General features: G+C 41.8%; 1 pseudogene; it reads left to right on the forward strand.

Annotated features, from left to right (window-relative positions):
• The window catches only part of LOC112926893 (large ribosomal subunit protein uL10-like), a 51543-nt pseudogene that overhangs the window by 4683 nt on the left and 22666 nt on the right, over positions 1–24194 (forward strand).

Genomic DNA, 24194 nt, shown 5'->3' on the forward strand with positions numbered 1-24194 from the left:
GAATGCCAACTTTTTGCCACGCATTGTGCTAGGGATACCAAATGGCTTTAGGGTAGAGCATCATCCAATTTTCACACTGATTTCTTCCCTGAAGAAGCAAACAGTTTTTCTCTTTCAAATCTGCTCCCATAGACTGGACTTCTCAGAGCTGGTGAGAAGAAAGCTACCATATAGTCCTCAGCACCCATTGCCCTCTCACTGCTAAAAGGAAGTTATTTTCTTGAAACAGAAGAAAAGTACCTTGCCTCTATGAAATCTGATAGTCTGCTCTAGGGGTGTTGTTTTCTCCAGCTGGCCGCACTGTGTGATTCGCTTGTAGCACAGAGGCAGCAGAGTCCTGCAGGGCTGAGGAGGAGAAGGCCCAATCTACAGCCTCCCTGAGCTCGCGGGGAACTCCCCTGCAGGAATAAAAACAAACTCCTCCACATTCCCGAAGGCTTACATGGAAGCACTCATCGATGCTTTAGGAAGAAAAGCAGACTACAGTTCTAACAATATCATTAGTGCTATTATTCTTATTATTGGTCAAAAGAAAAAAAAAGCAGAACACCTGGGGCAGAGACAAAGATGGAAGATGCTGAAGCTTTCAAGAGGTGACACAACACCAACCAGCCAACTGAAAAACTATGATCTATAATAAGTCATCCAAATCTTCCAAATATGTACATAAATACGCAGGTCTTCAGCAACGTCTTCTTCAGCCAGGTAGCCGTAGAAGCATTAAGCCTAACGCTCTGAGGACACCCCACTCGGGTTTCCCTGAGCCATGAGGTGGCTCGGGCAGTTTGCACTCTTTCAGGAACACCGCAGAGAGCGAGTATCACTAATGTCCTGGGACAGCTGCTGGCTGCCTCTGAAGTCCCCCTCTACAGGAAGCGAAGCATACGGACAAAGAGAAAGCAAACGGTATAAATGGGATTTCGTTAAGTGATCTTTTTCTTTTTTCTTTTTTTTCAAGGTGGCTTTTCCCATTCTGTGGTTGCTTTTTTGTTTTGGGTTGTTTTTTTGTTTTTTGTTTTTTTTTGTTTTTTTGTTTTTTTGTTTTTCCCCTCTCTATATTCACAGCTCCTCCTGGATGGAGCTAAGTTATATAACTGTACTAGCAGAGAGAAGATAATTTGCTGGCCCCCAATGATTTCCCCAGGATACTGAGAGAATGCGTAACAAGACAGACCCTGAAAGAGGAGCATCTGGTTGCCCTAAAATATAATGCTTGTCGCAGAGAAATCACTGTAAATAGCTTTAACAGAGACCAAATGTGTCTGCTTTAATCCACTGTTTTATCACCCACCAAGGGAATTTACTGGGGGGGGGGGGGAATGGGGTCATTTTATCAGGGCATGATTCATAACTCTTTATTAGAACCAACAGGTCAAGGTCTTTAGCTATAAAATGGAAAGTTAGAGTCTTGTTATCCAACCATATGTAAAATATGAAAACAGAGAAAATTGACAGAGAAGAAAACTAGTCTTTCCATAGGTTGGGGGGAGAGAAGAGACTATATTCAAAACATGATTTAGAGAAAGGAAGTCTGCATGTTTTGTTTTGTTTTGCTTAATTGAAACATACTTTAGTTGGGGAAAAAAATCATAACTGAAATTTCTCAAGTTGTACAATATTCTGATCCTGATAAATTGGGGTTTTTTTTAGTTGTCTCCAGGGAAATGAGGGCTGTAGTCTTAGGAGAATTAGCATGTACTAAAAATGAAATAACAGGCCTATTCATAAGAGGAATATGACCATCAAACACACAATTTAAAAAAAAAAAACAACAAACAGTTGGTAATTCAAGTATGTGTTTGAAAAGTACATACATACTTAAGAAGTATTTATATCTTATTTAAAAAGTAATAAGCTGCCATGTGTTAAGGATAAAGGGTATTTCAGAACACGTAAAAGGAACAGCTCACTCCATTTCTGAGGACGATCAGAGGAACACCAAAAACCCCAACGGACTGACTTCTAGTGAAATCCAATCTCAAAGGGAAATTCAGGCATCGGTAGAGAGCCCATAGCATCAACACACCGCCAGCACTTTTCTTGTCAGGATGGCAAAAACACCAATGCGCCACTACTGCTGGGGACTCTGCACGATACGATACTCTGGCTTTCCTAGAATCCTCTAACTTTGGACAATTATTCTGAACTTGGACGCAAAATTCGGTCATAGCATCCACTGCACTCTCCTCCCCACTTTAACTGCTCTGAATCCACTCTCCAGAGAAGTCTTACTTGTTTGATGTCTTTGGACCAAGTTGCATGTCACTTCTATTTGAATAATGTTGCATAAATAGAAAAACAAATAAGGGCTGGCATTTGGGTAAAACTGAGACGTCTATCTTACTCCGTCTTCCAAGCTATTTTTTGTGACCCAATGGTATGCAGGCAGTTTAAATCCGAAATAGCTTTAGTGTTTCCCCCGCTGCAATCCCACCATTCTTACAGTGAAAGAACTCACTGCCGTCTTCACCAGCACACTGCAGCACGCAAACAACCTGAACCTTACTACAGATGATTGATTGAGTCACTAAAGGCATCAAAATCCTATAATTGAGCTGTCTGAACGGTATCAAACACCCACAGACATGTGGCGGGTGAAGAACTCAGACCTATCTCATCAAAGATAAGCTCTGTTTAATTGGGATCACCAGCCTCCTTGCCTTGGTCTCACCCCTCCCACCCACAATGTTAAACACTATGAAGTCCCTCCTTCGCCGTGCCCAGGCATAATTTTTTTGATTTAATAAAGAGCTAATCCTTTGGCCAGTGTACTCTATACATACCTTTAACATCTCTAGCCTCCCTGGCAGCTGCCTTTGGTCTCTGCACCAAACCTGCATTTGTTGAATAACAATTACCAATCTTGCACTTATTGAATAACAATTCAGCAAGGCTCTCTGACCTCTACTACATGTGACACTTTTCCTTTTAGATCATCTTGTCCTTCACTGCATCTTGTCCTTCCTTCTGCTAAAGCAGAAAGCCGAGGCCTGAGCATCCTTAGCTAACTGCAGTAGATACGCTGCGCCCTAACATCCACTCACTTCCACCCTTTCCTCCCCTCCTCTGAGCTGCCAGTCAAGAGAAGCAACTCCTTTAGTGCCTGCATGTTTCTACTTACAATAAAGTAATTATATTGAGTGTTGGTTTTGTTAAAGTCAGTCTTAGCCGCACAGTTACAACTGAGTTTTGATGATGTGTCTTCATTTAAGAATGACAGTCTGTGATGGGCTGTTCTTATCACCTTGAAAGGGGCATAAGGAAAAATCAGGCATAACAGAAATGTTCCATAACTTTGTTAGGGTGGTGGTTAAACCTGAATATATACATATGTCAATGAACTCTACCTGCCATTGATGCACTTCATTGTATAAAAAGTTATCACCTTCAAAAAAGTGATGGTAAAAAGACAGGTATAGACAGACACATAGATGATACATGGATGGATGGATAGAGAGATGATAGATAGATAGATAGATAGATAGATAGATAGATAGATAGATGATAGATAAATGATAGATAAATAGATGGATGATAGATGATAGATGATAGATAGGTGATAGATGATAGATGATTGATAGATGATAGATAGATGATAGATGATAGATAAAATGAAGCATCAGCTGACTGCAAAACTAAACTTATCCAACTAACAAACCATTCCCAATTTTCTAATTTTATGCCCAGGGTCAAGTTCCCGGGACTGAATATAATTTGCAGCCTTTATTTCATTCAGAAATTACCAATGCAAAATTCTAAAAGATTGGCCTGACAGCCAAGCCCTGCCAACTGTTTGATCAGACAACATGAATTATTACCTTGACACAACTGTATAAAAGGCAAGCAACCTAACGTCCCCCAAATATACCGCTGCTGGAGGCAAGACATCTGGCTTCAGCAGAGAATTTCCAAGAATCCACATTCTCCACAGCTCTCTCTTTCCATGGCGTGGGAGGGACCCAAAGCAAGGGGTAGGAAGTTCAAGAACATGCGAAGCAAATTCTCTATAGGCTGTTCATAGAGCAGAAAACATTCGTCTTCTTCCCTGTGCAAGGATATCCTGAAGGTGAGAGCCAAGCTAGACTGCCACTTATAAATCAAAATACCCCTTTTGTTTTTACCTAACAAAGAAGAGAAAGGAGAGAAAGCGAGGTTATAAGGTGTCATTCTTACCTAGTGGGACTATGAAAAGGAATGCCGCTGCTGACAAGTGCACAAGGTACATAAAGTGCATGGCTTAGAAGCAACAGGGCGCACAATTAAGTACAATACGGGGAGAGCATGATTCTCCTCTGACAAGGCTGAATTGTTCAAACGAAGTCCTGGGGAGCACTGATATGAACACAGGAAAAATAAAGGAGAGCTAGAAGGGGATTCGGTTTCTAAATATCAGGTGTTACAGAGCAGAGGAAAAATACCCTAAAATAACTGTGTCTGATCAGCCCTTGATCATCCAAAGTAGTGGGAGAGAGGAATGCACATTAATTCCGAAATAGCAGGTAATTAAGAAACAATTTATCTTTAATTTTAGAAGGCAGTTACACACAGGGACTCCCACACCCACCCACCCACCCCTTCATGTTCCCCCAGCCTTAACATTCCTCACACTTCATCGTATGGTTCACAGCGTGGGTTCCCGCTGAAGGCAGGGGTGGGAAGAGCTGGCAACAAAAGATGTGCATGCATGTTCTGTGAGAATGTTCGCTGTTTTCTGAGCATAGATGGTGACAAATGACTTTAAAGTAGCTTAAAGAGAGAAGCGTCATTCATTAAAAATTATGTTCCTTTGCTCCTGAGCTAATACACGATAACATTTATTTTGCTTTCACAAGGCAGCAGCTTCCTGGCTGCGCATGAGGAGGCATTTCTGTATCAGCTGCACCAAGTCTTCATCAAGGCACTTCTTGACCATCTAAGGGACCGTCGTTGCCTAACCCATCGAGTCAAGAGCATCAATCTCATCAGGGACACTACATCCTTTCAAAGGTCTAAAAAAAAGGAGGGGGAGGGTGCCTGGGTGGCTCAGTCAGTTAGGCATCCGACTCTTGATTTTGGTTCAGGTCTTCATTTCAGGGTGGTGAGATCGAGCCCCGCATCGAGCCCCACATGAAGCCGGTTTAAGATCCCCTCTGCCTCCTCCCAACTGCATGCACACGCTCCCTCTGTATTAAACACACGCACACTTCTGAATGTTAGCATGTAAATATTTAAATACTCCAGACATTTGGAAACATACACATGTCTTCCCAGGGATGTGAAGTGCCTGATATTACAGTGTGTACACACCCATGTGTGCCTGGCAGCACAAAGCACTCTACGTACGCCAACTCGCAACCACTTCTTGAGGTAGGTACTATTACACCATCACATTAATAGGCCAAATAACTCTCGTTCATAGAGGATACATAGGGGCACAAAGTCCAGAGATGGAGCCAGAATTCAAACTCCAGTCTGTCTGAAACCTAAATCAAGTCCATGCAACTGCAGAGAGCAAATCCAGATCTTCATGCCCAACAGGACACCCGTCTGAGACGTAAGAACACTGAAACCCAGGGATGCCCGGGTGGCTCAGGGGTTCGGCATCTGCCCTCGGCTCAGGGCATGACCCTGGGGTCCTGGGATTGAGTCCCTCATCAGGCTTCCCGCGGGGAGCCTGCTTCTCCCCCTGACTGTGTTTCTACCTCTCTTTCTGTGTCTCTCATGAATAAATAAATAAATAAAATTTAAAAAAAAAAAAAAAAAAAAAGGAAAACTTTGGCCAAAAGAGGTTAAGTAACTAAGACCTGTCATGTAAGACTGTGGTTGGTGCCATATTTTTCTTCCCCAAATATAACCGGCTCAAAAGTGAGGAGTTCCAAAGTCTTTACCAGGCTGACGAATAAATGACACATGCATCACCACTGCACCAGCCAGCTAACGCAGAGGCCAACATAGCCAGGCCTGCAGTCTGACTCCAGAGACTCACATTCGACCCTCTCACTACAGAAGACTGGGTTCAAGGCCTGACTCCACCTAAGCTTGTAATCTTGTATGCATCACCTAAAACACAGTCCTTCCTGAGGTATTTCCCATTGCACTGCCCATCCTGGGTCTTTCTGCCTGAACATAGAGACGGGACCCTTCTGCAGACATCAGCAGCTCTAGGTCTCCGCGGTCACCGTGGCAGGAAGACCTCCAGGAACACAGGCTCACCACATGGGGGATGTTAGATACCCCCACCGACTGCTCATCGACACAGGGCAGAAGCAGTAGCTGTCAACCCTGACTGCACATTAGATTCATCAAGGGAGCTGCTAAAAATCAGCAATGCCCAGCCCCACTTCCCGACCAATTAAATGAGAATCTCCAGAGATGGGGTCTTGGCATTGGGATTTTTTTCCCCAGATTATTTTATTGAATCCAGTGTTGAGAGGACCTGAGCTAAAACACATGTCAAATCCATAGTTGAGCACTGGGATTTCACAGAAACCAAATAATGAAGTAAACACTTTGAAATAATACTTCCCCGTGTACTATATTTCTGATTTTGAAAGTCCTAACTCCCAAATTAAATGCTAGCATGCTATTTATAGATTTACAAAGCGTACACATATATACACACCTATGTAGGCTGTAATATTACTATGTGAGAGCATTATTTTCACTTTGCTACAGTCCCATGCTCTATAAATCAGATTTTCTCATAAAATCAACATCAACGTGTCGGCTGTACTTCCATCCAACCACAACACTGATGCACGCACACGCTCTTACTTCACGCTGCTGCGCTATGAGGCCAGAATCTCACCTTTGTATCTTTCTAAGATTGAAGAACATAAGAAGCTTTTTGAGCTGCTGACAAACGAAAATGTCTAGACTCTAGTTACAGTCACATATTTGAACCAAGAAAAGAAATGCCTTAAACCCTGCTGGTTTCCTATTGTCATTTAAATTGGAACATTTTAATTTTTATAGCAACTTCTGCTGGATTTTTATATAAGCTTGTGTTTAATAATTTTTCACGTGTCACATGAAGAATTTAATGTGCACAACTGAAAGAAAAAAGGCAATGGTATTAAGATATTTAAAATAAGTTGAACATTCCTTCCACATTTTTCTGGATGACTTGCTACCATAAATTACACCTTTTTGCACTATGCCATTTGTTTCCCCCAACTGTTTCTATATGGTGCAATAATTACATGCTCTATTGAATTCAAAAGGGTTGTTGAAAGGTTAGGTGAACAGAGAAAATGAAAGGAAATGTAAAGGAAAGCTGCAGTTTGCTCTCTATTGGTACATAAATAAAGATAAGTGAACAGGGATTTCTTGGAAAGGAAGGAAGATACCATGATTCTGTTCAGATTATATTGTACACAGACTCTATGTTAGAAGACATGCATCTAAGCCACCTGAAAAGCAGTGTAATTTTGTCGTGTCCGTTTTTCCTTGCATAAGCAATAGAGTATCACAAAATGATATCAGAAAATGTGCTCAAATACCATCCTAATCGCATGTAAGAACAAATGAGCAGTATTATATACTATAAAAACCAAAGATAAAAATAAAGACGATTGGATGGTCTGTCTTGGTAGAACTCTTAGCAATTTTAATACAAGCACATCCTTTATAATACTTAGTATCTTAATGGTTTAAAGCTGAGAAGGCTGATAAAGCTTATCTAGTGCAAAAGCCAGTAGATGCCAACAAAACCTCAGGAACTGACACACACAGATTCAGCTTCTTTTTTATTTTTTTTATTTTTTTACAGATTCAGCGTCTAAATCACTCTCTGACCTCCACTGGTAAGGCAAAGGATGGATGTGCTTCCTTGCACTCTGCACATACTGTGCTTTGGGAACCACCTTCCAAGGTTGCCCTTGGTGCTTTTTTTCCCTGTATCTAAACCTGGCATATGGAAGGAGGTGCCGATGAGAACGGAGGAACACACCCACACATTATGATTTGCTCTGGACCTCAGCTCCCCTATGAAGAAGCTAGTATACTCCAAATGCATTTATGCTGAATTTCTAAATAGATTCCTGATAGAAAAAGAACTAAAATTATCTCATTGCCAAACAAAAGGTTTCTGCGTTGAAATGTGACAGCTCATTGCTCAAGCAGCTTGTTGCCAGAAGGATACACACCGTTTCCAGCAGAAAATTGGTTTCGGGAACTTGCCCAACAGCCCAGACACAAAATCGACTTCCCTGGCTCTTTCCAACAGACCAGCACCACTGGGACTCACCCCTGGTCCGTTCAACAGAGCCTTGAATCTCCTTCAAATTTAAAAGCCCAAACTAACTCAACCAGATTATTCCTCCAATGCCAAAGACTGGCATTGCTTTCTGGAGCGTTTCTATTTCTCCAGTGATTTTACTCCACAGAATCGCTCATGACTACAGACAGCACTCCTTAATTAAGCCCCAACAGAGCTGAATTTAAGCTATCACCTGAGAAAATATATTCCACCATTACTCAGGAATGCAGTTTGCCACTACTGGGCGTGAATCGCTTAGCTCTATTAAACATATAAGTTTCCCTACAGTTCTATGCCATTATTCGCCTTCATAAATGCACATGTGTCCTTCATAGTTAGCATTTGAATATAAATAGAGAAATTCATGATTTAGTAATGTTTTCAAAGATGGACACTCACATTTATTTTTGTTTTTAAAACTGCACCACTAGATGCAAATTAGCAACCATTAAGCAGACTCTTCTCGTTTTATTGATTTAAAAAAGGAGACTCAGAGAGGCCATCTGTTTTGTTCCAATCATGCAGCCATCTAGAGCAGAACCAGCCCCCAAATCCAGCTCTGCTACTTCCTTATGCCTCGGTTCAAGGAACAGAGGAAGCACATGACCAAACAGAAATGCAGATTCCCCCACGGAAAACACGATGTCTTTGCAGGTGACTCCTGGGCACCTGTCAGAAGCTGCCAAAGAAATGAGTCATCTTTCCATCTGAAGGGAAGGAGACAACCTAAAAAATGAAAGACTCATGAGAGATCCCTGCTCCAGCCCCAGCCCCCCATAAAACTGTTACTGTTTTTTTTTAGTTTTATAGACATATATTACTTTAAAGAAAATATGAAACGTAAACTCCATGTGTACAAGTTAAATAAATCAGGAGGCATGGTTTATTTGGAAAAAATGTTTTGTTTTGTTTTTTTTTGAAATCTTTGCTTTACTAAACTTTTCACTACAGTTTTCTCCGATATAATGACCTCCCTTATGATTAATAAATATTCTATTCAGGTGCAACTTTCTGGGCCATTTCTACTGCATTAGGCAAGGTATGCCTTTATACTATTGACTCCCCTGAATTTTGACTCCCTTTCTAATTGGAATTGGGAACACCACACAAAGTGTGAGATACCCATAAACAGTGGTGAGCTGGTGCCAGCTCACGCATCCCACAAGGAGCTATCGTGGGCATCTCTGCCAACCCTGCACTCACTGGTTAGGGAATCTGGTGATTGATCCTAATGGACAGGTGCAGGATGACACAGGGGAAGCGTGAAGACAAACTTGTTTAGTTGCTTAGAACAAAAAATAAAGGATCACACAGAAAGGGCCCAAGGCTTTTATGGGAGTCCACATAGCCCCGGACCCTGGGCCTGAGCAGCTTATTTCCCTACACAGAAAAAGAAAAGGAAAGGACACCCCACTCCAGAAGGGAAGTTTAGGGAAACCATTCTAATGCCTCAGGCTCTACGCCAGGCTCAGCGCCCATGCCCAGTCAATGCACCCGAACCAATAGAGCAGTGATGGAGCCCAGGGGGAGCCCAGGCCACAGAGGGCTGTGCATGCTGGTGCTCAGTGTCCACACACACACATCCAGAAAAGAGAAGTGACTTCGGCAGTCTCGCAACTACCATCTAGAAGCAAGAAAACCTGTGCAAATATATGCGAGAGGATAAATGGTCGTACCAACCAGAAAAAAAAATGGCACTTTACACCTCTGGGCTGGCCTCATGAGGAGTTGTATCTGTTAAGTGGAACTAAGAGATGGAAAACATGAATAAAACCAGCTGCTTTGGCCTAATCATCCCAGACCTGTCCTCTTAACAAGTAAATCCCATTCAGCCTGAATAAGTTCATCCAAAGCCGTCATGACAAAGCAAATAACCGAATCAGAAAACATGCATGTCCGCCGCCCACCTGGGGGTCGCGCTGAGGGTATCTGTGGATGGGAGCAAACACTGCACTCGCAGCATGTTAATGACGGTATTAAACGAGGTTCGTTATTTTACTCTAGCAAAGAGTGGAAAGGATTTGTAATTAGCAGAGTCCTGATAAATTCCATATTACAACCTCAATTGGTGCTTATGTGGGGAAGAGCACATTTAGGGTCCATTTAGCATCATCATATTCCTTAGGGGCTCCTTTGTGACCTTTATCCACCCAACCCGTGGGTAAGGGTGGCATGACTCTACCAAACATGACAATGGCCCATTTGCTATCCCTTGCTAAACACAACTGGCTTGCATTAATTAAAGACACAGCATGTGAGTCATCTAACATCCAAGGAATCTATGGCCAAGCCATCCAATTATTGTCCTAATGCTACTGTGCCTTTCCAAAATTCAGAGGACACACATGAACAAGAACAAGTTAAAATCATGACAGTTATTCAAACTGACTTTGCAACTGGACCAGAGAACTGTACTTAGTCACGTACATGTGTGTGTAATACACTTGAATAGTCGATTTCATTCATGTAACCAAATATTTATTTTCTTATAACCCAATTCCTGAGGTATGAATAAAAGCTCTGAGAAAGATTTGTTTATCTTCTCATTATTAATATCTTTGGCTCTACTTTTATCATTGGGGGTTAATGAAAGTATTTGGGACAGGAAACATTTTTAAATTTTACAAGATTTTTTAAAAAAAATTTTTACAAGGTTTATTGGTCCAGTGTTTTTTAGAAATTATTATCTAATACATTTTATGTTGGGTTAATGGTGAAATATTTTGGCATTAAGAACAAAAGGAATTTTGCCTAAGGCTTTTCTCATTTGCAAAATGAACTAAAAAACAAAGCCCAACATTCTTCTTATTCCATTATCCCATTATGGGCTCAATCGGCCAATAAAAAGTATCCAGCTGAGTACAGGGACTGGGGTCCAATCTTAATTTATTCAGTTTGAATCCTTCCAATTAATCACCTCAGTTCAATAATTTCCAAATCTTATTTCATCTTGTCCCAGACAGACCCAACCTAAATGACGGTTTTGGAAGAAAGTGGCTGTTCTATCAGTCCGTTGAGAAATTTCCACTAGAAGATAAAAGGCCCGCAGATTGGATATGGAAATTTACAATTCCAAGAGAATTTATTGTGTCCTGCAATAATTTAGTTTTGCATCTGTGCCCCTTCTAGGCAGGATCCATCACCAGTCACCGAACAAAATACCAAATCTCAAACTCTCTGCAAGTACCCTGCAATTCATTTGTGTCGATTGTTTTTCATTTTTTTTGTTTTGTTTTTCATTTTTATATTAATATTTTTTAAAATAACATTCACTGAAGACCTTTTAGAAAGCATACAGAAGCAAAAATAGAATGAAATTACTGATATTTTCCTTCTACATCTATGAGATTTTGTGGGCATTCTGTTCTTTACTCTATCAGTCCTCCCTGCGTCTGCGTGTGCGTGTAAAATATTCCAGAGAGCCGAGTGTTGGAATAGCTTGACCACATTACTCACTTTAGCCACATTAACCTATTTCTATCCGTCACACCAAGACTGTATCTGGTCTCTGTCTCAGAATATTTTGAGCTTGGAATCCTACCTTAAGCTCATGTTATTGGTTGCTTCCTATGCCCCGTAAGTGTCAATGAACTTCTTGCCTGGATCCTGACCACTTTACTTCTAATGTCTCCAGAGGCTTCTAGCTAACACTTTGTTTCCACCTGTGAGACCTGTCAGGCGTGCCTTCCCCACTGGACACCTGGCCCCTTTTTGGTATTATCTTCTGCTCTGTTCCACACTCCCCTCTGGTCTTCAATTTCCAACCCCGCCAGGGCTTCCTGCCTACATTCGCTTTCATTCCACTTGGATATCTTTGTCTCTTGCTAGGTTTCCTAACATTGCCATTTTCTTTACTGGATGTTCCCAAATGTGTCTTCCTAACATTCTGGTGTCAGCTCTGTTGGCCTGTCCTATGCTCCACTACAAGAAGCCCACTTCTGACTCCCGATACGTCTCCATAGTCTATGAAGAACTCTGTGCCTTCAGCCTCTGAAGCCTAAGGAGATTTCCTACCCCTTTCTTTCTGAGCTCAGAGTGGGATCCTTTTTATAGAACAGTATCTTCAAGCAGGTACCTGCATATTCAACTAGGTCAAGCTTTATGCAGTTATAAAACAAGCATAACTTTCATTCTTTTTTCATAAGGATTTTATTTATTCATGAGAGACACACAGAGAGAGGCAGAGACACAGGCAGAGGGAGAAGCAGGCTCCCTGCAGGGAGCCCGATGTGGGACTCGATCCCAGGACCCCGGGGTCACACCCTGAGCCAAAGGCAGACGGTCAACCGAGTCACCCAGGCGTCCCTTGTAACTTTCATTCTTGGAAAGCAAAGCACAGATGCACATGCTCATCCCAGACAGGAAAGACTGCTGTATGATTTACACGTTCAGGGAGTAGTGATGACATCCTTCAACGTGATGTTCTGAGGTTGACGCTCTGGTCCTCTATTCTTACCCTGAGGCCATGCCCCAACTGCTTTCCCAACTCCAACACTAACAATTACCATTATGGGAGAAGTTTGCGTTTTCTTTTAGGAAAACAAATCAACATACAAACATAACCACAATTATCCATAAGCTGTTATTGCTTCCTCCTGGTTGAATATAGCTACTTTAAACTCACAATCAAAGCTGTTGTGAAAAAATCTAAGTCCAAAACTTGGACCTTCTCTGATCCTTCATGAAGCACTCAGCTACATTATTCAGAACACTCAAAGCAACAATCAGGAAAGAGTAAACAAGGCAGGAAACTTTCACCTGAAAGGCAAGACGCAAAAGGTCCAGGCAGGCAGACCAACAGAGCACCGGCTACCATCCCCCTTCCTGTTTAAAGAATCACTCCAGCAACGCTCTCCCCTCTCCTACATCGAATCTCTTCTCTCTAATGAGTCATTTCTAGCAACTTGAAACAAAGAGTGATGATTTCTGCTTCCCTCCTCCCCTTAACAACTCTCTACTTTCAAAACAACACCCCCCCACACACACACACAGACTCAGATTACAAACTATTCAGTGCACATCTAGCTACTTGTAAGAATAAAAACAGTCAGGACTGGACATGAAGATTTATTCTATGTTCCTTTCCTTCTCTTCTAGAGGACAAAATACACAGCAAGTTGGAAAAATCATACTAAAGAAAAAAAGTAGAAACCATATTGGGGACACCCACTCCCCACTCCCTACTGTAACCCCAAGGGGAGAGTGGATGCCTCAGAGCATCTCCCCAGAAGTGTGAGGGTGATTCTGGATGGAGAGGATTGCCGACCACTTCTGTAGTGAGTAGCAGACCTAGAAGTATGCCGATGCGGGGCAAGCCTGGGAAAAGGGTCAGCAGAGAGGAGAAGGAACAAGTAAACATCACCTCTGGTTTCCTAAGCAGCAAGTCTGAGGGACAGGGGCTTTCTAGGTTTTTTGTGAACTTAGAATAGGCACTTGAAAGTATCTAGTAAGATGATTCAGCTTGCTTTCCCCAAAGGAGGCCCACCCAAAGAATGAAGAGGTCTCTACAGGCATCCTCGTGAGAGTGACATTGTCTTTAAACCCTATGTGGCCATCCCTGACATACCACCGTGATGCTCAGGGGTCAGGACAAGCTGGGAGTCCCACTACTTCCTTAAGATCATCCAACTTTTGGATGATTATTCAAAATGTTTCACTGTAGAGGCACACACTGTAGGTTTCAAGCAGATGCAGCATATTCATGTCCGTCCACAGGAAGGCTGTCATGCTGATGGGCAAGACCACCATGATGCACAAGGGCATCCAAGGGCATCTGGAGAACCTGCAGCCTTGCATTGGTGGAATGGGGGCTTTGTGCTCACCAAGGAAGACCTTGCTGAGTTCAGGGACATGCTGCTGGCCAATAACGTGCCAGCTGGTGCCATAGCCTTGTGTGAAGTCACTGTGCCAGCCTCGAACACCAGTCCAGGGCCCGAGAAGGCCTCCTTCTCCAGGCTTTACACCGCCACTAAAATCTCTAGGGGCACCACTGAAATCCTTAGTGAATTGTAGCTGATAAAGACTAGAGACAAAATGAGAGCCAGCAAAGCCACACTGCTGAACATGCTGAACATTTCCCCCCTCCTCCTTTGAGTCGATCATCCAGCATGTGGGTGACGGTGGCAGCACCTACAACCCTGAAGTGCTTGACATCACAGAGGAAACTGCATTCTCACTTCCTGGAGGGCATCCACAACGTTGTCAGCGTATGTCTACAGGTAGGTTACCCAACCGTTGCGTCAGTGCCCCTTTCCATCATTAATAGATACGAGCAGGTCTGGCTTTGTCGCAGAGGCTGATGACACCTTCCCACTCGCTAAAAAGGTCAAGGCCTTCCTGACCCATCTGCCTTTTTGGCTGCTGTCACCGTGGCCACTACCTCCACTGTCACACCTGCTGCTGCCGCAGTCGCAGCCAAGGCTGAAACAAAGGAAGAGTCGTAGGAGTTGGAGGATGATGCAGGATTGGTCTCTTTGGCTAATCATGGAAAAGTAATCAACTCAGCCAACTTTATTTGTGAAACAAGAAAACAAAGGCTTACTTCTCTTAAAAAAAAAAAAAAAGAATGAAGAGGACCACATTAGCAAAAACTTGAAAAAAGGGGAGGGAAAGCAATGCTGCCTCTATAGGACCCCCTGCATTATGCTACAAAAGGTACCAGTTGGACACAGAATGTGTCATCCACCATGACACACAAAAGAGCCAATGTTCCATGTCCTCCAGTCTAGAGAGTCAGCTATGGACAACAATAGGTGGGCGGCACTGGCATCTGGGCAAAACCGATACTGAGGGAGTGGACCAGCCTTTCTGCAGCCACACCGTATGCTGTATAAATACTGCAACTCCCTCCCTTCCCTCCTCTGCCAGGAATGGAATCTCAAGCCCAGTGAAACAGAAGCAGGACCATGAGTAGGGAAAAGAGAAGACTGGGAGACAGAGCTGGAACAGCTGAGATAATAATACGCAAATCTGACTGTGTATTTAGACAAAAGAAACATTTAAAATGCAGTTGACTAGAATACATAAAGGTTGAGAAGACTGTTTACTACTGCCATGTGAGAATACTGGTTTAGGAAGGTGGTTCTATTAAAGCCTGCATGGGGCAGCCTGGGTGGCTCAGCGGTTTAGCCCCGCCTTCGGCCCAGGGCTTGACCCTGGAGACCCAGGATCGAATCCCACATTGAGCTCCCTGAGTGGAGCCTGCTTCTCCCTCTGCCTGTGTCTCTGCCTCTCTCTCTCTGTGTCTCTCATGAATAAATTAAATAAATAAATACATAAATAAATAAAAATGAAGCCCACATCAGGGTCCGTGCTCAGCGTGGAGTCTACTCAGGACTCTCTCTCCCTCTCCCTGCTTACACAGGTGCTCTCCCCTTCCCCATCTAAAATAAATGAATGAATAAAATATTTCAAATAAATAAAAATGCAGGACTAAAAGTCTGTCATACAATCTGGCTTCAAAAATCAAAGAGAATATTCTTAAATGGCTTGTACCAGCCAACTTTACATTTAAGGTATGAGTTTCTCTTACAATGTAGAGGATGGTCTGTAAGTTACAAAACAAAACAAAGCAAAAGCAAAAACAAAAACACCTCAGTTCTCAACAGAGCTTGCTTAAAAGGGCATCAGGCCCACAGAGGCTCATCTGCTTAGACCAAGACTCCTCGCACTGTCTGCCCAATTACTAACACTTCCCTACTGTTTATTACAAAACCCTACCATAGTATCAAGGTTCTGTTGACAACATCAGGCTTTTTGTGCCCACAGATGTTTACATGCAGAAATGAAACATCTTAAAATTTCTTCTAATTTATTTATAAAGATATTTCTGCCACTAACAAAATCCAGTGTATATATCAAAATGCAAATGATAACATTTAGCCAAGTATGTAATCTGAACAAAGAAAAAGAAGCTCTAGAGACACTGACAAGCCAAACTAACACCGGCATAAGGAATCTTAATATTTGTGCTTTTTGTATGACTCCCCAGTACAATTACAAAAGGGTTGAAAGATAACAAATTACTGAATCCCATTTTAAAATGAATTAGAATCTTAATCTCCGTTGTAACTTGCCAAGATTTCCAAGAAGATATTTAACTACACTCCCACTTGGCCTCATTAAATTTCATATAAATGTGTTTACCATCACAATTGTACAACTTCGAGAATATTGCCTTATAAATATTTTATCAACAAGAAGTACTAGAACTCCCCCACCCACTGACTATGAGAAAACAAAACTGTCTTTCTCAAGTTGGAGAGAAGAAAAATTTCCTTATATATCCATAAGTTTTGACAAATGTGGGGAATTTATCTTGAGTCATTATGAAGGGAAGCTTCTAGATTTCAACTGGAGAAACCTGTGAAGGACATTAGTTCCTCTTGAGCTTTGAGGATTGAAACCCGGCCTGTTATTTTCTGACCCCAATCTTCATAACCTCTAGATGATTCAGCTATTGTAAATTAAGAAGCTACAGTGATTCTGGATGTACAGAGATGTTAGAAACTGGACATATTTTATTCCTGTAGTTAAGAGCTTTAAAAAATAATGGTACCATCCTACTTTCCAACACACATGTACGTCAGTAGCTGTCTTTATCTCAGTTTGCATTTCAGGATTTGAAAGTACTTGAGGGGCCCCTGGGTGGCCCAGGCGGTGAAGCGCCTGCCTTCGGCTCAGGTCATGATCTCAGGGTACTAGGATCCAGCCCCCCCATGGGCTCCCTGCTCAGCGGGGAGTCCGCTTCTCCCTCTGCCCCTGCTGCACCCCATTCTCACACTCATTCTTTCGCTCTCAAATAAGTAAAATCTTAAAAAAAAAAAAAAAAGCTATTGAGCTCATCATGGTGTTAACTTAGAGGAAAATGAGAAAGGGGCATTATTAATTCTTTTAAAAGATAATACTTGTCAGGACGCTTGAGCGGCTCAGTTGGTTAAGTGGCTGACTCTTGGTTTCAGCTCAGGTCATGATCTCAGGATTGTGAGATTGAGCCCAGCATCAGGCTCCAAGCCCCTCTCCCTCTGCCCCTCCTGCTCTCTCTCTCTCCTCTCTCTTTCTAAAATAAATAAATAAATCTCTTTTAAAAATAAAATAAAAAAATACTACCCATCTCTGCCCTACACTGAATTCTTTGAACCCTATTTCAAAGACTAAGTAAATGGTTCATAAGCAAATGGATAACCTGATGGCTACAAATCACTTTCTACCTCTAGAATCTTAAAAAAAAAAAAAAAAGATAATGTTAATGGTTCAGAAAAAAATAAAATAAAAATTGATGCCTGTTGAAGTGTGTTTTAAATCATTTTCAGAAATAACCGGCAGAATAATGGATCTAAATGTTTAAGCCAAATTAAATTGCCTACAAATGATCAGAAATCATGGTTGCCATGGTTTCAGGTGCCCAGAATATGGTGTATGGACTAAACAGTGCCTAGCAGCAAAAAATGCCTGTGTATTAAGTGCAAACCACAAAAAAATAATAATAATAATAATTATAGTGTTCTCAGGCATCTGAAATCTTTCAAAAATAACAATAATAATGATTAATAATAATTTTTTGAACTGTCAGCTGATCTTACCCACTAGTGCGACAACAATCACTTCTCTCCATCCTGGGTTCTCAGGCTTATCGCTGCACCATAACCCCAACTCTCTGGCTGTTTAGCAGAGAAGGAAATGGCCTGTGATCATGATGAAGAAAGTCACATGTAGCCTCTGGTGTGACAGGTATTCTTTTTTTTTTTAAGATTTTATTTTGAAGCAATCTCTGCCCCCAACATGGAGCTCGAACCCACAATCCTGAGGTCAAGACTCATATGCTCCACTAACCAGCCAGACACTGCCTTACAGGTATGCTTAATGCTCAAAAATAAGCTCTTGACTTGTTACAAGTTGCTTAAAGTTACTTTCCCCAAAAATCTAAAACTCTATGGTGCCTTTAATTTTTGTTTTAGTTTCTGTTTTCACTAAACCAGATCTGTGTTTTCCTTTATGTCCTCCATCCGACTCCAATATGGAGTTTTTATGGATTTCAAATCAGTCGGTGAATCAGTCAATGCTTATCAAGCAACACTATGTCAGACACTATTCAGACACTGAGGTTACAAAATAAATTAGACAGTCTCTTGCCTTATAAGAGGTTGGTTTGTCAGTCCCATGATTAAACTGAGTTATTTCTAATATTTCTAATATTATTTCTAATAAGTGTAGTAAAGCTATGGTAAAAATATGGACACCATATTCTGCACAGAATCAAAGAAAGCCAGGAATATTCCTTGAGTTATGTGTCAGTCAGTAGTGGGAATCAGCCAAGTGCCAGGGGAGCAGGAAAGAATTCCACTTAGAAGGACAGCAGAAATCTTGGCTTTATGTGTCCAAGGAATTGTAACACTAAAAGCCACTAGAGAGCACAATATGTCAGGTGAGGAATGGCAAGGAAGCAATTTGCAGCAATATGGGCAGAGCAAGATCCTAGATCTCTGTGTATTAGCTGAGGTTAGCAGTATGGACTTTATTCTGGAGGTAATATGGAATCACTGAACAATTTTAAGTAGAAGAGCCATGTGGTCTGATTTGTCTTTCGGATAGATGCCTTTAGAGGACAAATCTGAAAGGAACAAAAGCGAAAACAGACCATTTGGGAGGCTATTTGTGATGGTTGATTTTTTGGGTCAACTTGACTGGGCCATAAGGTGCCCAGATAGTTGGTCAAACAGTATTCTAGGTGTTTCTATGATGGTGTTTTGGGGTAAAATCAACATTTAAATGTGTGGACTTGGGTAAAACAGATGACTTCCAAATTGTGTGTGGGCTACATCCAGTCAGTTGAAGGCCTGAATGGAATAAAAAGGCCAATCCTATAAGGGAAGGGAGAAGAAATGTGTGGGAAATATCAGAAAGGGAGAAAGAACATAAAGACTCCTAACTCTGGGAAACGAACTAGGGGTGGTGGAAGGGGAGGAGGGCGGGGGGTGGGGATGACTGGGTGACGGGCACTGAGGGGGGCACTTGACAGGATGAGCACTGGGTGTTATTCTGTATGTTGGTAAATTGAACACCAATAAAACATAAATTTATTAAAATAAATAAATAAATAAAATAAAAAGGCCAATCCTTCCTCAAGCAGGAGAGAATTCCCCAATCAACTGCCTGTGGTCTTCCATCTGCAACATTGCTTCGTCCTACCTGATGGCCTCAGAACTAAAATACTAGCTATTCCTAGGTCTCCTGCACCACCAGATATTGGGCTTACCAGCCTCTGTAATGACATAATCCAACCCTTTCTAATAAGTCTAGCTAGCTAGCTAGCTATCCAAATATCTATCTTCTATTGGAGATCTATAGATACAGATGTACTTTCTGCACATACAATTCTATTTCTCTGGAGAACACTGACTAATACACTATTGTAGCCAAGAACCACATAGGAGGGGCTCAACTGGGAGTAGTGATAATAAAGCTGGAAATGAAAATGATTTAAGAAGGAAAATCAGTGGCTCTAATGACTAAAATGTGGGGTTTTTCAGAGGAGGATAGGAGTCAAGGGCCATCACTTAGCTTATGTGCCCAGGTACATGACTGTACCACCAACTGAGGTAAAGATCCTAAAGGAGGTGAGGACCCAGGCAGGTACAAGTAGTTAGTACAAGACATGTTAAGTTTGAGGTGCCCTGAGCATCAGAGTTGGGTATATGAGTCCAGAGCTCCAATGAGAGTTTGAGTCTAGAAATGCAGATTTGCAAGGCATCTTCTATCATTTAGAACCACATATAAGACTAAATAAGATCACCCAAGGAAAGGATGAGCAAGGAGAAAAGTAGTAAGCCAGCAGCAGAACTTTGGGAAACACCCATATTTAATGGGTGGGCAAAGAAATTAGGCCACAGGGAGTCTTATACAAGAAATGTCAAGAACCATAAAGAGTCAAGAGTTTACCCAACTTGCAAAGTAACAATTTAGCTGGCCATAGTTTCAGGGGTTCTGGCAGGAGACATAAACTGGGTAGGTCAAGATCAAGGACTTTATCACTGACAATGGTAGAAGTAGGTCTTCTACTGTCATGTTCTTGCTCCGGTCTCCCCAGTACCAATTCCCGCAGGGTGGTGCTATACTACATCTCTTCTTTCTCCCCTAAGAAAAGGGTTGAAGAAAGAGCCGTTAAGAGTTGTGAGAAAAAGTCATTATAGGCAGTAAAGCTAGAAAAGCTGACCAAAGGGAATAGGCCCACTCCAAGAAGACCAGAGTCACTTCCTGCCGCAGACCAGAGCCATGACATGCACCAAGCAAAGCGGTCACCTGTTGATTCTCTACACAAACTACCGGTGGGTCTAGATCATTGAGAACCAACCAAAATCTAACCATCACAGGAAGACAGCCTACATTTAGGTACAGTGGTATCAAGGGATGGTGATGAATCTTAACTAGGAAAATTAAAACTCTCACTTCCTTCCTTTACTAACTCACCGCATCCCCGAGCCACAGTTCAACAACATACTCCCATGGAGGGCAAACAAGCAAAAGATCAAATCTCTGTTGAGGAAAGCTCGTCATCAGATATTCTGAGTTCAGTGGTGCAGGTTATTGCTGTGCGGAGGACCGACGTAAGCTTTCTTGGGCAAGGGGTTCTCTGGAAAAGTACTTACAAACTTGTTCGGGAGTTTCAAGCATGCTTTAACCCCACAAGTACCTTTAATTACTTAAGCATATGTGTTTTACGGTTCGCTAAGGAAGTTATGATCTCTGGATACAGCTTTATAAATTTGGGGTGCCTCAAAAACCTTACTGTGTTGCAAAATATGGCACCTCTATGGAGATCCAAACAGTTCAAAAAAAAAAGGAAAAAATTAAAAAATTTTAAAAATTTAAAAAAAAGGATGCCTCAAAGAGGAGAATCTAATTGTGGGTATACACCCCCCAAAATATATATTTTATATATCTGTACAAACATATTTTTAATTACGTGAATTACATTTGTCTTTTTAAAACAATGTTAGTTATTAAGACAGCAAAGTCACTCACATACCCCTTGGACCAGTTTTCATACAAACATGTGGTAAATAAAGAGATCACTCGTAGTTTCAAGGTTCCTGTGAAAGAACATAACCAGCCACACAAATCAATTTTAACAGTAGTTCCAACACCCGACACTTCAATTATGGGATTTTTACACTCACACAAGTCCTTCATGATCCCTTTATGCCTATGCTTCATAATGGATTTGCCCATCTCTCGAAACCCAGATCAGGATCTGCCTGCCCTGACATCACATCCCATCCACCACTCCCACCCTCACAGAGCTCGGCCCTCTCTACAAGAACGTTCCTAAGTCTGTCTATCGTTGTTCTTACAGTGCTGTGTGGTCATTCATTTGCTCAAGCACTTGTCTCCCCAACATTCTTTCTAGCAGGCTGAGACTATTATACAGCTCTGAAGGGGATGGGAGAGCAAGTACAGGATCATTTTCAAACTTAATAAGGCAAATCAAGACATTCCAGTGAAAAGGAGCCCTGCCATGAAAAAAAAAAAAGGTTTTAATTAGTTTTTTTTTCCCTCCAATAGTCAGCATTGTTCCCTTTTATCCTACCCCACTTTAAATCTGTTTTTTGGGGATGCCTGGGTGGCTCAGAGGTTGAGCATCTGCCTTCGGCCCAGGGTGTGACCCCGGCGTCCCAGGATCGAGTCCCCCATCGGGCTCCCTGCATGGAGCCTACTTCTCCCTCTCCCTGGGTCTCTCTGCCTCTCTCTCTCTGTGTGTGTCTCTCATGAATAGATAAAATCTTTAAAATAAATAAATAAATCTGTTTTTTGTTGTTGTTGTTAATTTGTTTGAGATGGAATGCAAAGCAAACAAGCATTAAACACTATAACTTTATCCCAAGAGAAATGGAGTAGAAGCTCAGGAATAGGACCATCCACTTTGAAAATATGGTGAGACCACTATCAATTCAGTGGTACAGGCTGCCGGACATTCTGGGCCCCAGAATTAGTTGCCAATCCAGACCTCCCAGAATCAGGTAGAGAGGCCTCCTGTGTCTCAATGCAATTTCAGAGGCTTTGAGCAAAAACCGACAAACCCAACAACCACAGAATCACAAGTAAGAGGCTGATAGTCTGGAGGCAGAGGCAGAAAAATCTTAGAAGTTATTAAGGTCTTTGTTAATCAATCAAGAAAGAAAAAAAAAAACACATTGAATTCTTACTAATCATTCAATTCCTATCAATACATATCAATTTTTTACTGGTCATTTGGGTTGGACGCTTATTAGTCTACTTAAAATGTAAAATTAAAATTAGTTAAAATGTAGAACAAGACTGCACTTGTGGAGCAGGTAACAGTGTGAAGCAGCACATAATCGATACTGAAACCAGAAAGACTGAATATACGTGGGATGGCCTCGTGTGCTGGCTCATCCAGGACTGTTCTGGTTTATGCCTTTTGTCCATTTGTATGATAAATGATATGGTCCAGTGTCATTCATGAGCCAGGATCTCCCCCCTTTAGGGTAATAATACGCACCGTTAATTCTTTACTGGGATAGGAAGAGAAGTAAGCCACCATTTTTTGCCTTTGCAAATGACACCTCGTAATTCGACATTACAGGAATTTTCCTGGTTTTTATTTTGTTTTGTTTTGGGTTTTTTTTGCCTTTGTTCTCCCATTAGAATCTAGATGCCAAGCCTGATTACTTTGGTTTTGTAGATATAGTCCAACCTTTTGAAGTAATCGGTGACACTCTTGGACAATACTCATGTCTCACACTTAAAAAACAACAAACCAGTATCTTGGAGCAAAAGCAGAGATGAAAACAAGGGAATTTTACCTTTCAGTTTAGTCTTTTCCACAATGTTTTAATTTTTTTCCGTGTGAATGTACCGTCTTTGTGTTAAAAGTAATAGTATTTGGGTTTTTTTTTTTTAATTGTGTGACTGTGTTATCCTTGTAATAGAAATATTTAAGCAGCAAAGACAGAATGAGGACTGCCATCCCTACAATCGCCGGCTTGCTGGGAACACCCCGCTCGCAGAGAGCCAGAATGCAGGCAGGCCTGGCCTAAACTGGCCGACGGGCCCGCGACCGGGACAAGTTCTTAGGGACACTGATGAGACTGCCGGCCGAGCACACACAAGGCAACATGTGCGGCGGGGGTGGAAACGCTTTTATAGACTCTGTTTGTTGTTGTTTTATATTCACTTTAAAACCCTCAGGAAAGCAGGGGGAGGGATTAAAGGTTCATAATAAATTTTACAAGCCTGGGCAGTGAAGAAAAACTCCAGAGTGTTATGAGGTGTTAAATAAATCGAGTTGGCTCAACTTTCTGCCCCATTGTCGTGATGGCCTTTACACTTCTCACAATGTGGAGACAATTAGGTGTTAGCCTGGCTTGGAAAGATAAATGTCCAGCTTCCAGACAAGAGTGCTGATTTAGCAAGTGTTCTGTGGGCCACAAAATTATTGTTCTAATCAATCCTGGCTTTCATGTTTGCACAAATGCGTATCAGTAAGAATAAAGATAGAAAGTGATGGAAAACTTAATTCCAAATGCGAATATTTCTATTTTCTCCCTCAATATTGAAGTTTTTCGGCAGGGATGGTCATAAAAGGACCCCAGAGGCAGTAAAGGACTGATACAGCTATTTTCAAGTGTCACTAAGAGGGGGCTAGTGTTCTGTGTGTTTCAGGTGCAGACTCAATAATGGATACAAAATCGTAGTGTAAAATCATTTACCTATTTTGCTATATAAGTTGGTTTACCCACATGGACTTCTCCACTACCCATTATAACTCTCCTCATTACCTTAGAATTTTATGCATTACAGAGAAGTTGACAGTAGTAACTAAAGCAGCAGTCATCTTCTGCGCGTGGGATCTTTGCAGTTCCAGCAAAGCCAGGTTGTTAAAGACAAAACACCACTGGCAGCCTCATGGGACATATCCTTAGACCTTTGAAAGTCT

This window comes from Vulpes vulpes, chromosome 5, assembly GCF_048418805.1.
Source record: "Vulpes vulpes isolate BD-2025 chromosome 5, VulVul3, whole genome shotgun sequence".
Taxonomy (NCBI): domain Eukaryota; kingdom Metazoa; phylum Chordata; class Mammalia; order Carnivora; family Canidae; genus Vulpes; species Vulpes vulpes.